The 11862-nt window shown below is 38.4% G+C and overlaps 1 pseudogene; it reads right to left on the bottom strand.

The window, feature by feature from the left end:
* Positions 1-3874: 3874 nt before the first annotated feature.
* LOC125092284 (protein CFAP276-like) lies at positions 3875-4510 on the bottom strand (annotated as a pseudogene).
* Positions 4511-11862: the final 7352 nt, after the last annotated feature.

The following is an 11862-nucleotide window of genomic DNA, read 5'->3' as shown; positions in this document are numbered from 1 at the left end:
ACAAATTAATTGCTTTGCATTTGATGGGAAACTGGGGTGTTGTTCAGTATACCAAGAATCAGAAACAATTAAATGTGTCAGATACCTTATCCTAGTCTTCATCGCCATCATGTAATATGGCGTGCAGATGACATGCAATTTTTAAGTATTAAGTCTGTAAGTTACATATAGACTAGCTCCTCATGTTAAATATTATAATGATGATTAAAACCATCTCTAGGTATTTGGAAATACCACTTTAGAATTTAACCTGCTCCAACCTGTCTTGCGTCTTGTCCATCAGGTCATTCAGAACAAAACTTACTCAGTTCTCGGTCTTCTCTTCCCACAACCATATGGGATTTTTTTTTTTAAGATTTTATTTATTTATTTGACAGAGATTACAAGTAGGCAGAGAGGCAGGCAGAGGGAGGAGGAAGCAGGCTCCCCGCTGAGCAGAGAGCCTGATGCGGGGCTCCATCCCAGGACCCTGGGATCACGACCTGTGCTGAAGGCAGAGGCTTTAACCCACTAAGCCACCCAGCGCTCCAACCATGTGGGATTTTGATCATAATTTCTGACTGGATCTCACAAGGATCTGCATCTTAATGTTTGTTTTCTATTACTATACGGGAAATCAAGGTAATTTCTTCTCCAGACCCAATACGTTTGTATGCTTCCAAGAAAGCAGCACATTTTCAAGCTCTTCCTTAAGCAAGAGTGATTTTACTCTCTCTTTATGTCTTTCTCTCTCTCTCTCTGAAAAAGGGGTTGCTCCTGGGTGGCTCATTTTGTTAAGCAGCCAACTCTGATTGTGGCTTAGGTCATGATCTCAAGTTTGTGAGACTGTGCCCTGTCTGAAGACTAAGCTCCACTGGGTGTGTGGAGCCTGCTTGGGATTCTCTGTCTCCCACTCCCTCTGTCCCCATCTCTCTTTCTCACCTCTCTTTAAAAAAAAAAAAAAGTGGCTTTAATCACATAGGAATTATGATCACAATGCTTGGTAAAAATCAAGTAATAATGATAATAATGAAATTTAGGTCTTTTATATTTGAATTTAAACTTGTATTTTTCCTATGCTTTTGTTGAAAAATTGTACTTTGGCATTTCTAGGGATTCTGATACAGTAGTGACTCACCATTTTGTTAATTAGCCAACCTTTCTCCAAGTATTAAAAAGAGTAGGCATTCAAAACAAAAAGGGCTAGCATTTACTTTGACATTTTGGCATTTTTAATCTTCTGTAATATTACATTCTCAAGTTATTTTTAATCTAACACATTTTGACATACAATAAAATATTTAAGCAATTCCTTTTGTTAAAGTTGGAAAGTGCAATATGCTGTTTAAACATAATCTTCATGAAATTTTGCAAATGTGCTTATTTTATCAACCAAATTTTAAAATTATCTTTGCTGCTGGATGAATTTCTTAATAGTGTAGAAACTCTTTCATATCACATGATTACAGCCAAAGGTTTTTGGTTAATTGAAGAAGTTGTTAAAATGAGGAATAATAAAAGATGTGCAAAACATAACCTTTAATTTTTTTTTTTACTTCAACAATAAGTGATGAGTATCTCTTTGCCAACCTTTGAGTTTAATCCCTTTACATGAAATTTACCTTTGCTTTTTTTGCCAATAAGCTACAACCCTGAGAGATTGTGTATGGTTTCCAGTTTTATGTGATAATAAAGCAAGATTCTTAAGACACTCATGAAAGAAGCTGAATACAGAATCCTCTGCTGCAATTTCCTTGCTTTTGTTTACTTTGTGGAGCCCTCAGTTTTTTGTATTTTGTCCAGAATTCTTGCTGTAATCAATTGGAGAGATGGGCTGCAGTGGATATACACTTCTATGGTATAAATGACATTGCCATCGTTTTGTCTTTTTCACTTTTAATTTTAATATGAATTCAAAGATTAAAGGTACAAAAATAGTACAGGCTATTTATAAGTCTGTTACCAAGTTCACTAATTATTTATATATTATTTTGCCCTTTTACTCTATTGTTCTGTTTGCGTGTATCTATATGCATACATATGCCTATGTTTTCTGAACTTTGTTAAATTGCTTCTCTGCCAGGATTCACCAGTACAAAATAAATGGGTTTTTCTTTGTAATTCATAAGTAATTTTGGAGTGATGCATTAACACTATAGAAATATCCTCTCTCGGGCGCCTGGGTGGCTCAGTGGGTTAAGCCGCTGCCTTCGGCTCAGGTCATGATCTCAGGGTCCTGGGATCGAGGCCCGCATCGGGCTCTCTGCTCAGCAGGGAGCCTGCTTCCCTTCCTCTCTCTCTGCCTGCCTCTCTGCCTACTTGTGATCTCTCTCTGTCAAATAAATAAATAAAATCTTTAAAAAAAAAAAGAAATATCCTCTCTCATCAAATTTTTACCCATTAATTTTTACCCCTCAATTGCTTTGACGACATTCTAACTCCGTCATTCTTTTTCCGTCTGTTAGTTGGGATTTTACTACGAGGAGGTGCTCTTCCTTCTCCTCCATTTACATATCTACCTATTTATTTATATTAATTGGGGGAACAGATTCTTATTCAGTGGGCTATAATATCATATTATTTATTTTGATGTTCAGACTTTACTAGATTTGGCCTGTATGTATCACTTCTGGCTGGCTCTTGTGCTTTGATGTGTTTTCATGATTCTTTGAGCACTTAATTTTTTCTGGCACAGTCTCAATGCAGTTGTCATCGAGTTTTCTAAGGAGTCAGATTTCCTTTTTGTGGAGAATGGTGTTGAGAAAGTAACATCTAGATGCTAGGCATGTCATGTTGTTGGAACCGTTGTCTCTTTCAGTGGGCTGATGAAGAAGCACACAGACATATGTATGCAGACACACATCTATATTTATTTACCTGAGAACTCCAGTTTCCACTCTAAAGAATTCATTCGAGTCTTCTCTTTCCATCTGTGTAACTCTCTTCTTCAACGATGAACAAACATGTACCGGTTATTTCTGGTATACTTACTTGTTCACACCTGGGATTTAAAATGAGTTTCAGGGGTGCCTGGGTGGCTCAGGGGGTTAAAGCCTCTGCCTTCGGCTCGGGTCATGATCTCAGGGTCCTGGGATCGAGCCCCACATCAGGCTCTCTGTTCCACAGAGAGCCTGCTTCCTCCTCTCTCTCTCTGCCTGCCTCTCTGCCTACTTGTGATCTCTGTCAAATAAATAAATAAAATCTTAAAAAAAAATAAAATAAAATGAGTTTCAGAATGGCAAACCCATGACACTACAAAAAGAAAACCTACCAACTGAAGGTCAGTATTTGTTTACATTTCTTCTTCGAGGCAGTATTTACATACAGTGAAATGCTCAGTTATAAAGGGTACAGTTTGTTAAATTTTGATGAATGTGTGCAATTTTGTAATGATTACCCTGTTCAGAAAATAGGACATTTCCACAATCCCAGAAAGGTTCCTCCTGCCCACTTAAAAGCAATCCCTACCTCTCTCTGGCACCTGCTTTTTGAACTATATCACTATATACTACTTTACTTGCTCTTTGAACATCATAGAAATGGAGTCATTTAGAATATACTCTGATGTATCTGACTTCTTTTATTCAACATTTCATCTCAACTGTTCTGTAGATTCATTATGATTCTTACTGTATATCACTAGTTCATTATTTTTTAAATGTGTGGCTGCATTCCATTGGATATGCCATTATTTATTTCTCTTGTGGATGGCTATTTGGGTTGTGTCTGATTTTTAGCTATTACGGAGAAGGTGCTGTAGACATTCTTGGGCAAATATTTTGGTCAATATATGTTTTCTTTTCTCTTGGTTAAATATCTAGTGGACATCCTGAGTCCTAGAGTAGGAATATGCTTAACTTCATAAGAAAATGGTAAAATATTGTTTTTTTTTCCAGCACAAATCTATTTAATGGAGGTGGGCAGCAGATGTTCCACTATGATTAATTAGTCAAGGGGCCTGTTAACATTAGGTAGAGAAGAAGCCACCATCATTCTTTCGGGAGTAGCCTCCATTGGTGGCTGCAGTGTGAGGGGACACTATGGATCCCTGGATGCTGTGGATAGACTCCTTCTTAGGGTTGATCTAGTATCTGATGTTAGACCAGGAAGTGATGGAAGGTGGTGGAGGAGGGGGTAAAAGTTCTCCAGGGAATTGGGTCTTGATGATTCCATGGGTATCCTGGGTAGTCTCCTGGTGTAAGAGTATCTCACTTTTGTTCTTGAATGTCCCTGTGTGGTGGTTGTATAAGGCTGCTAAGCGGAAATCCAGGTCATCCTTTGGTATCTCAGGATCAAAAAAATAAACATCCCGCCTCATGGAGGTGATTGTGGGAGTTGAGCTGAGCCGACTCCAGGGTTCCTGTTGCTGAGCAAGGTGAGCTGGGTTCTTATATGGCAGTTTCTTGGAGGCCCGGGGTTTTCCCAGGTAGGTCTCATCGTTATCCAACGTAGGGTGCTGGAAAGGGTCTCGGGTGAAAGGCATGGTAAAATGCGGAGTGAGAAGCTGGTGTGAGGGATGGAAAGCCCGCGCAGCCGCCGAAAATGGTAAAATATTTTACGCTGTGGTTATACCATTTTCTCCTGTCACCAGCAGTGTACGAGAGCTCCATTTGCACCTCATCCTCTCCAACATTTGGTGTTGTCAGGTTTTTATTTTTGCTTTCTTCAGCCATTCTAAAGTTTGGGAAATGACATCACCATTATATTTTTAGTTTGAATTTCCCTGAAGAAAGATGATGTTGAGCTCTTGATCCATTAAGTTGATAATCCCTCAAATATTTGGGACTTTTCTAGATACGATACATGATTTTTATTAATTTCTGATTTCATTCATTGTGGTCAGAGCACATACTTCCTAAGATTTCAGTCTTTGGAAAGTGCTATTTGTATTCATCTGTGTTCTATTCCATGTACTCTTGAATGAATATGTATTCTACGGTTCTGTGGGTTTAATGTTCTATATATTCTACTTAAGTCAAGTGGATTGATTATGATATACAAATATTCCATGTATTTTTTTAATTCTATGGAAGTCTACATTGTCTTACATCGTCTTTGAGTAATACAGCCATTCGAGGTTTCTTAAAACCATTATTTTTGTGGGATATCATGTTTCCCCATCTTGTCTTAATAGGATAGACAATTTTTAAAGATTTCATTTTGCTTACAGTAATGGTGAGTGAACTTTACTTAGCATTTTGACATTTAGTTCCATCTCTTTTGCTCTTTTAGTGGTCGATCTAGAGATTACAATATACATCTTTAAGGTATCATGGGAAAAATTCCAATAATATTTTGCTCTGTCACAAAAAATGTAAGGAAATTATACCTTTGTCACTCCATTTACATCTACTTCTCGTTTTGTTTTTATTGTCTTATATTTCTATATGACAGTTCTATGAAACTCATGATTGCTTTTTTGTATTTTGATTTAAACAGTCACAAGTCCATTAAATAAGTTAAAAAAATAAAATATATGACACTAAACAGTTGTCTTTTATGTTTGCCCCATTACTGACATCCTCTGATGCCTTTATTTCATCTTTCACATCTCGGTTTTTATTGTATAGTTTCCCTTTAGGCTGAAGAAACTCTTTGGGCATTAGGCATTTTTTTTCCTAATTCGGGTCTGTTTTTTAAGAATGTCTTTGCTTCAGCTTTGTTTTTTTAAGGATATTTTTTACTGGATATAGAATTTGGGTTTTAAAGATATTTTCTTCTGGCAATTTAAATATGAAATCTAGTTTGCTTTGATAGAACTTACTCATCATTCATATTAATTGTTTCCCTGTACCTAAGGTGTTGGCTTTTTTCCCCGTCTGTTATAAAATTTCTGCTTTTTTTTGGCTTTCAGAAGTTTGACTACGATGTGTCTAGGCTTGTTATCTTTGTATTATCCTGCTTTGGGTTTTCTGGGCCTCTTGAGTCTGTAATGAGTATTTCTTACCCAATTTGCAAAAACTTGTCCTTTCTTTTTTTTTTTCCCCACATTTTTTTTTTCCTGTATCATTTTCTCTCTTCTTTTCTAGGACACCAATTATGTTTATCTTCAACCACTTAATATTACCCCACAGGACACAGAGTCTCTATTTTGGTTTTGCAATTATGTATTCTTTTTCTCCTCTCCTGATGAGTTCATTGTTCCTGATCTAACTTCAAGTTTACTGAAGGCTTCTTGTCCTTTCCCTAACTCCTCTGACTTACACTTACCCCTGGCTTTTTCATTTCAGATAGTGTTCTTTTACTTCTAGACTTTCTAAGTGGTCCTTTGTAAAAGAACTTCCATTTCTCTTCTGTACGTCCCCTCATTGTACTCATTATGACCAAAGCTTATCTTTAAGTATCTGAACGTATTTCTAAAATCTGGTCTTTGCTTGCTAGTTCCATTATCTGAGTCATTTCAGTGTTGAGTCCTGTTTATCTTCTTGACCATGAGTCACATTTCACTGTTGCATGTCTAATAAATTTTGATTCTCTAGGAGACATTTTAGGTTATATGTTTATAGAGACACTAGGTTTTGCTTTTTCCCTCCGGACGGTGTTGAGTCTGTTTAGCAGGCAGGTACCTTTCCTGGACTCAAACTCTCTTTCCTGAAATGGGCAGCAGCTGAATCTGTGCTGTCAGTCATGTCAGTCTTCCCTACCTTGCTCCTGGAGTCGTCCTTGGACAGGGCATAGTCTGAAGGTCAGCCAAGTCTGTGAGTGGAGTTGATATGCAGATTTTGGAATGCCCTTATTTGGGGTTTTTCCTTTTCTGGAAATTACCTTCCCTAATTCCAGCCACTCCTCTGTCAGCTGCAAAACTTTACCTCTGGCTCTTCAAGCCAGTAAGATAGTTCTGCTTTGTGAAGACTGAAAAGTGCCCTCGGGTGGAAAGGTGTTTAATTGTTCACAAAGCGAGATTGCCTTGTTTTAAGACTCAAATTACCTTTGCTTTTTACCTGCTTTGTCCTTGCTTTCCCCAAGAGTCTTCAAAAGGAAGTATTCACAATGCCAATGGGAAAAAAAAAAAGACTTTAAACAGAGGTGGTGATACTAGAATCTGTTGAACAGTGTAGTAATCAAATGAAGTTTGTGATAAAGTTTCTGTGACATTGAGAATGATAGTTGAACTTGGAAAATCAAAGTGTGAAAAGTGTGGCGGTAAATCAGAGGCTATCATTACAAGTGAAATTTTAGGTTTGACAAACAAAATTAATATTCTGTTTCTCTTTTTATTTTTAGTGATAGAAATTATTATTATCTTTTAAAGATTTTATTTATTTGTTTGTTTGAGAGAGAGAGAGTTAGCGAGAGAAAGCACGAGCAGAGGGAGGAGCAGAGGGAAAGGCAGACTGCCCGCTGAAGCAGGGAGCCGAATGCAGAGTTTGATGAGAGGCTGGATCCCAGACACTGGGATCGTGACCTGAGCTGAAGGCAGATGCTTAACGACTCGGGCACCCAGGTGCCTTAATGATAGAAATTATTGTGTCCAAGAAATCACTACCTTTGAATGTGCTTTGCACTGCCAAATGGGCTTACATGATTCCAGTCGTACTGATTTAACTATTAAATTCAGAAGACAAAGGTAATCTTTATCATTCTTTTCAACTGTTTCTACTGAATATAAATTGTGCACAATCTCTAAAATCATCTGTGTTACTTGCTGTGTCTAAACAAAGCCATAGCAAATTGCATTTCTTCAATTATGTTGTTTACATCTGATTCAAACTGATTTCAAAGTAGCACAAGGCATACATCAGAAACCGGGGAAGCTCAGAGATTTGTGGTTCTCGCTATGGGGTTTTAAAAAATATATTTTGTTCTTTTAATTGACATGGATGGAGGGAGAAGCATTTAGATTTATTCATTACTTTCTTACCGCATGTCCGAGAGGCAATTTAAAAGCTTCCCGTGGTATTTAACCGCAGAGCCATTACCTTTTATTTTTTTAATCATTGGATTGAATGCCACATCTTGGCTGGTAAATTTTTTTAAAAATTAGCAAGATGAAATTTGTGGTTTGGATGTAGTCGTATTAAGTTGGATAACCATTTACCAAAAACAGTTACTGGAATTATCTACCCTTGTAAATATTCTGTATTAGTCAGCAGATGGCATGCGTTGTACGTTGAGTACTCTGCCGTGTTATGGCATGTACTTTAGAACAGAAAGCATCTGGTTTTCTCAGAAAGACACATTATCCCCTCATTTGCAGTTTATTGTTAATTTGTGAACTATTTAGTGATCATCAAAGAAGGTGATATTTCATCTTCATTTAGTTTGTATAGCAGATTCAATCAAGAATTAGACGGGGTAAAAATACATTTAGCAATTCCTTCGCAAGCTTCAGCATCTCGAGAAAACAGGCCTGAGGAATTGTTTTCCTGCTTCGGCTAGAGGCTTGCACAGGAGGACAGAAGCCTTTTGGATACTTAGGGCCTTCTGTGGATTTCAGTAATATAAAAACCATTTCCTTTGTATATGAATAACTGCAGAAATCCAAAATCCCAGAAACAAGTAAATCCACAAACAAGGGTGGCTGAATGTACTTCTGAGTTCTGTACTTCTGTTATCTATTTAAGACAACACTGGACTGGCCCAGTTGGAAAATCTCCTTATATGTAAAAGCAGGCACGTGTTCACAGGCTACCCTTTGAGTGGTTTCAGAGGAGAGTTTGGCTGGTGATGTTCTAACCCGACATAGCCTTGATTATTTCTTGTCTGCCTGATAGCCATCTGTCAGCCTGGCCTGATGCGTATTGCCAAGGTAGTGGGTCACTGTTGACAGGGCCTGAGTTGTGGCTGTCAACGTTCTTTCCGGGGAGCTGAGTCACACAATAGATAAGAGAGTGAACACAGAGGGAAACAGAAACACAAACTGCATACAACCTCCACAGTCAAAATGGGGAGGATAGCTATTTGCTTCCCTTCATACCAGTTTTTTTTTTGTTGTTTTTTTTTTTAATACTCTGTTAATCGTAGAATGACTCACTGAGGCTGAGACTGATGTCCTTTTAACCAGGAACTTTAAGGCCTGTTATCTTTAAGAGGAAGCAGAAAAACTATGTAGGTTCTGTGATAATATTAAAGTCCCTTATTCTGGGGCACCTGGGTGGCTCAGTGGGTTAAGCCACTGCCTTCGGCTCAGGTTATAATCCCAAGGTCCTGGGATCGAGCCCCGAGCCGGGCTCTCTGCTCGGCCAGGAACCTGTTTCCTCCTCTCTCTCTGTCTGCCTCTCTGCCTACTTGTGATCTCTGTCAGATAAATAAATAAAATCTTAAAAAAAAATAAATAAAATCCCTTATTCCTAAATACAGAGATGAATAGCCACTGAAAAGAAAACCAAAACAACCCTTCAAAAAACAAAAACTTTAACATTTTTGCTTATATTCAGAAAACTAAATTGATAAATGTTTCCTTCAAGAAAGAGCAGAATATATATATGTGTGTGCAAATTATGTATCTATATCCGTATCTATTTTTGTTATTGTATCTCTTACCAGTTTAGATCTCTGTTTCATTTGAAGAATTGTTTCCAGTTTCAAAGAAGAATAAAATACCTCAAATTAAAAAAAAAAATAAGAAAGATAAACAACACAGATTGCTTTGGTGGTAAAAGACTTTGGGGTTTGATTTATTCATTGTCGGTGTTTAGAGTTACAGGTGATCAAGGACATTAATGAAAATGTTCTGTATTCAATTTGATTGATAGTCTTCAAAAGACTTTAGAAACGTTAAATGCTCCGCCAAGAAGAAAAGCTTCTCGATTTTGCAGTGTAGGTAGGAGCTGGGTACGTGTGTGGGAGTTCTGAGTGGGACTGCCATTCTCGCTGCTGGCTTCCAAAGATGCTAAACGGCGTGCAGTGGTGGTTATTGATGGATGAGTGCATTTTGCTGTCCGTTTCTTTCTTACTATGGACTGCTAGGAGCATTTTGTCAGGATTGGTGTTCCCCTTTTATCTATCTCTTAAGGAAAACAAGGGCATATATTGGGGCGCGGGGGCGGTGGTGAGAACATACATATGAACCGGTACAGCTATAACTACGCTGTGTACCTCAGACACTTGGGGAGAAATGGGTTTTGTAAGCTGAGCTCTCTGTACTTAAGGGTTATGCTCTGGGTCTGTCTTTGTCATTTGGCTCGCATTCCAGGTTTCCTGTCGCCTAAGGCGGCACCGTTTCAGTAGCCTCATAAGAAATTGTGTACCTATTTTTAAAGGCATTTGTCCCATGTAGGTGCCTTGAGGTTATTGGCTGCTTCAGGAAAACCTGTTTTCACTGGCAAGTAAACTGACCTGGCAAAAAAAAAAAAAAAAAAAAAAATCAATTACCCCTTCAAGTGACAGGAAGTGGATGCCATGAGTGCTGTGAGTCTGCTTCACTGTAATGACAAGAGATCTAAAAATCAGATTGTCACTCCTGCCTGGTATATGCAGGTGACCCGCGGCCACAGGCACGTCGTTATACCTGTAGGTGCCAGATACTCCAGGATTTGGCATCAAGCCAGTGTTAGGCTCAGAAGCCAGCTGGCTGAGCAGTAAGGAAAACCAAGGAGGCTTCACCTAATTGGGGGTGAAAATATGGCTGTATAAAAGACACGTAAGAAAGCTGCCTGTCTTTTTATAACTAAGTATAAACATTTTGAATAAGCGAATAAACAAATATCCAATACAGGAACTCACTCTTCATTGCTCGCCTTCTCCCCTATCCCAGACTGCCTCGGATCCCCCCACCCCCCACCGCCCGCTCAGCAAAGGCACGAGGCAGCATGTAATCGTGTCACTCTGTCACCAAGGCTTCTTCTCAATGAAATTCAGGTGTCGAAACAGAAAGGAGTGATGGCAGATTTTTCCCCTCTTTCAGCAGAAAGCCAAGGAAATGCTTCCAGAAAGATGAAAACTACACTTTTGTGTCATCACAAATCATCTGTGTAACACCTGGTGCACAAATATTGCGCCTCTTTGTGTCAGCTGTTTATTGCTTAGGTTAGGACAGGAATACATTTTCTATGTCAATACTTGATTAGGTGAAAAATTCCCTGCAAGTGGAAGCGGAGTTACTTGTCAAGAAATGGGTTGCGCTGAAAGCAGAGCAGAAGCTCTTGTGAGATAATGTTATTTGTTCGAGAAAAATCACTGTTTCGCAACAAAATAGTATTAGAAGACTTGAACTTTACATGTAAATATGTTTTCCAAAACCTTCAGATATTTTAAATAATCATTTAGGCAATGTGCCTGCAACAAATGTGGGTCAAGAAATACCCTTACTAATGGGTAAAAATACAAGCGTTACAATAAAACAGGAGTTTCTTCTTACTGCTCACTTGCTATGTGTCCTGCGTTCTTATGGTCTATGAAAAGTCTGTCTGATACAATCACAATCAATGCAAGTTACTCCCATTTTACAAACGATTAACCTGAAGGAAGAACCTGATTCACATTTCAGAATTTCTCATTCAAAACCAGATACTATCTTGAGTATGAAAATCAGATACCATTCGTCCACATTTAAGTCAGTCTTTGACACGCATCCTTTGCCAGTATCCTAAATCGAGTTTCTGTGTTTGTGCTTTAAAATTTGAGGTCACTGTGCGGTGTTGATTTTTCCATCTCCGTGATCAGTGTCACTGATTCATTTACTGCTAGAGCAGGTAAAATATCTACCATTACATCTGCTGGAGTGTTGCCATTGGGGTGAACTGGTGTTTTTTTTAACTGGCCTCAAAAATACATTGTTTGCTTCACTATGGAACCTTAGGGCAATGGAGTCAGTTTATTCCCACATAAATAAAATCCCCACACTGCGTTCTGCATTTGGTCTTAAGGAGGTTGGTGAGTGGCATCTTGACAATAAGGGAAATTAGTATTGATGGGTGACAGTCTTCGAAATACTGAGATTTC

The sequence above is a fragment of the Lutra lutra genome, chromosome X (genome assembly GCF_902655055.1).
Source record: "Lutra lutra chromosome X, mLutLut1.2, whole genome shotgun sequence".
Taxonomy (NCBI): Eukaryota; Metazoa; Chordata; class Mammalia; order Carnivora; family Mustelidae; genus Lutra; species Lutra lutra.
The sequence above is the reverse complement of the archived record's forward strand: the minus strand, read 5'-3'. Positions and strand labels throughout refer to the sequence as shown.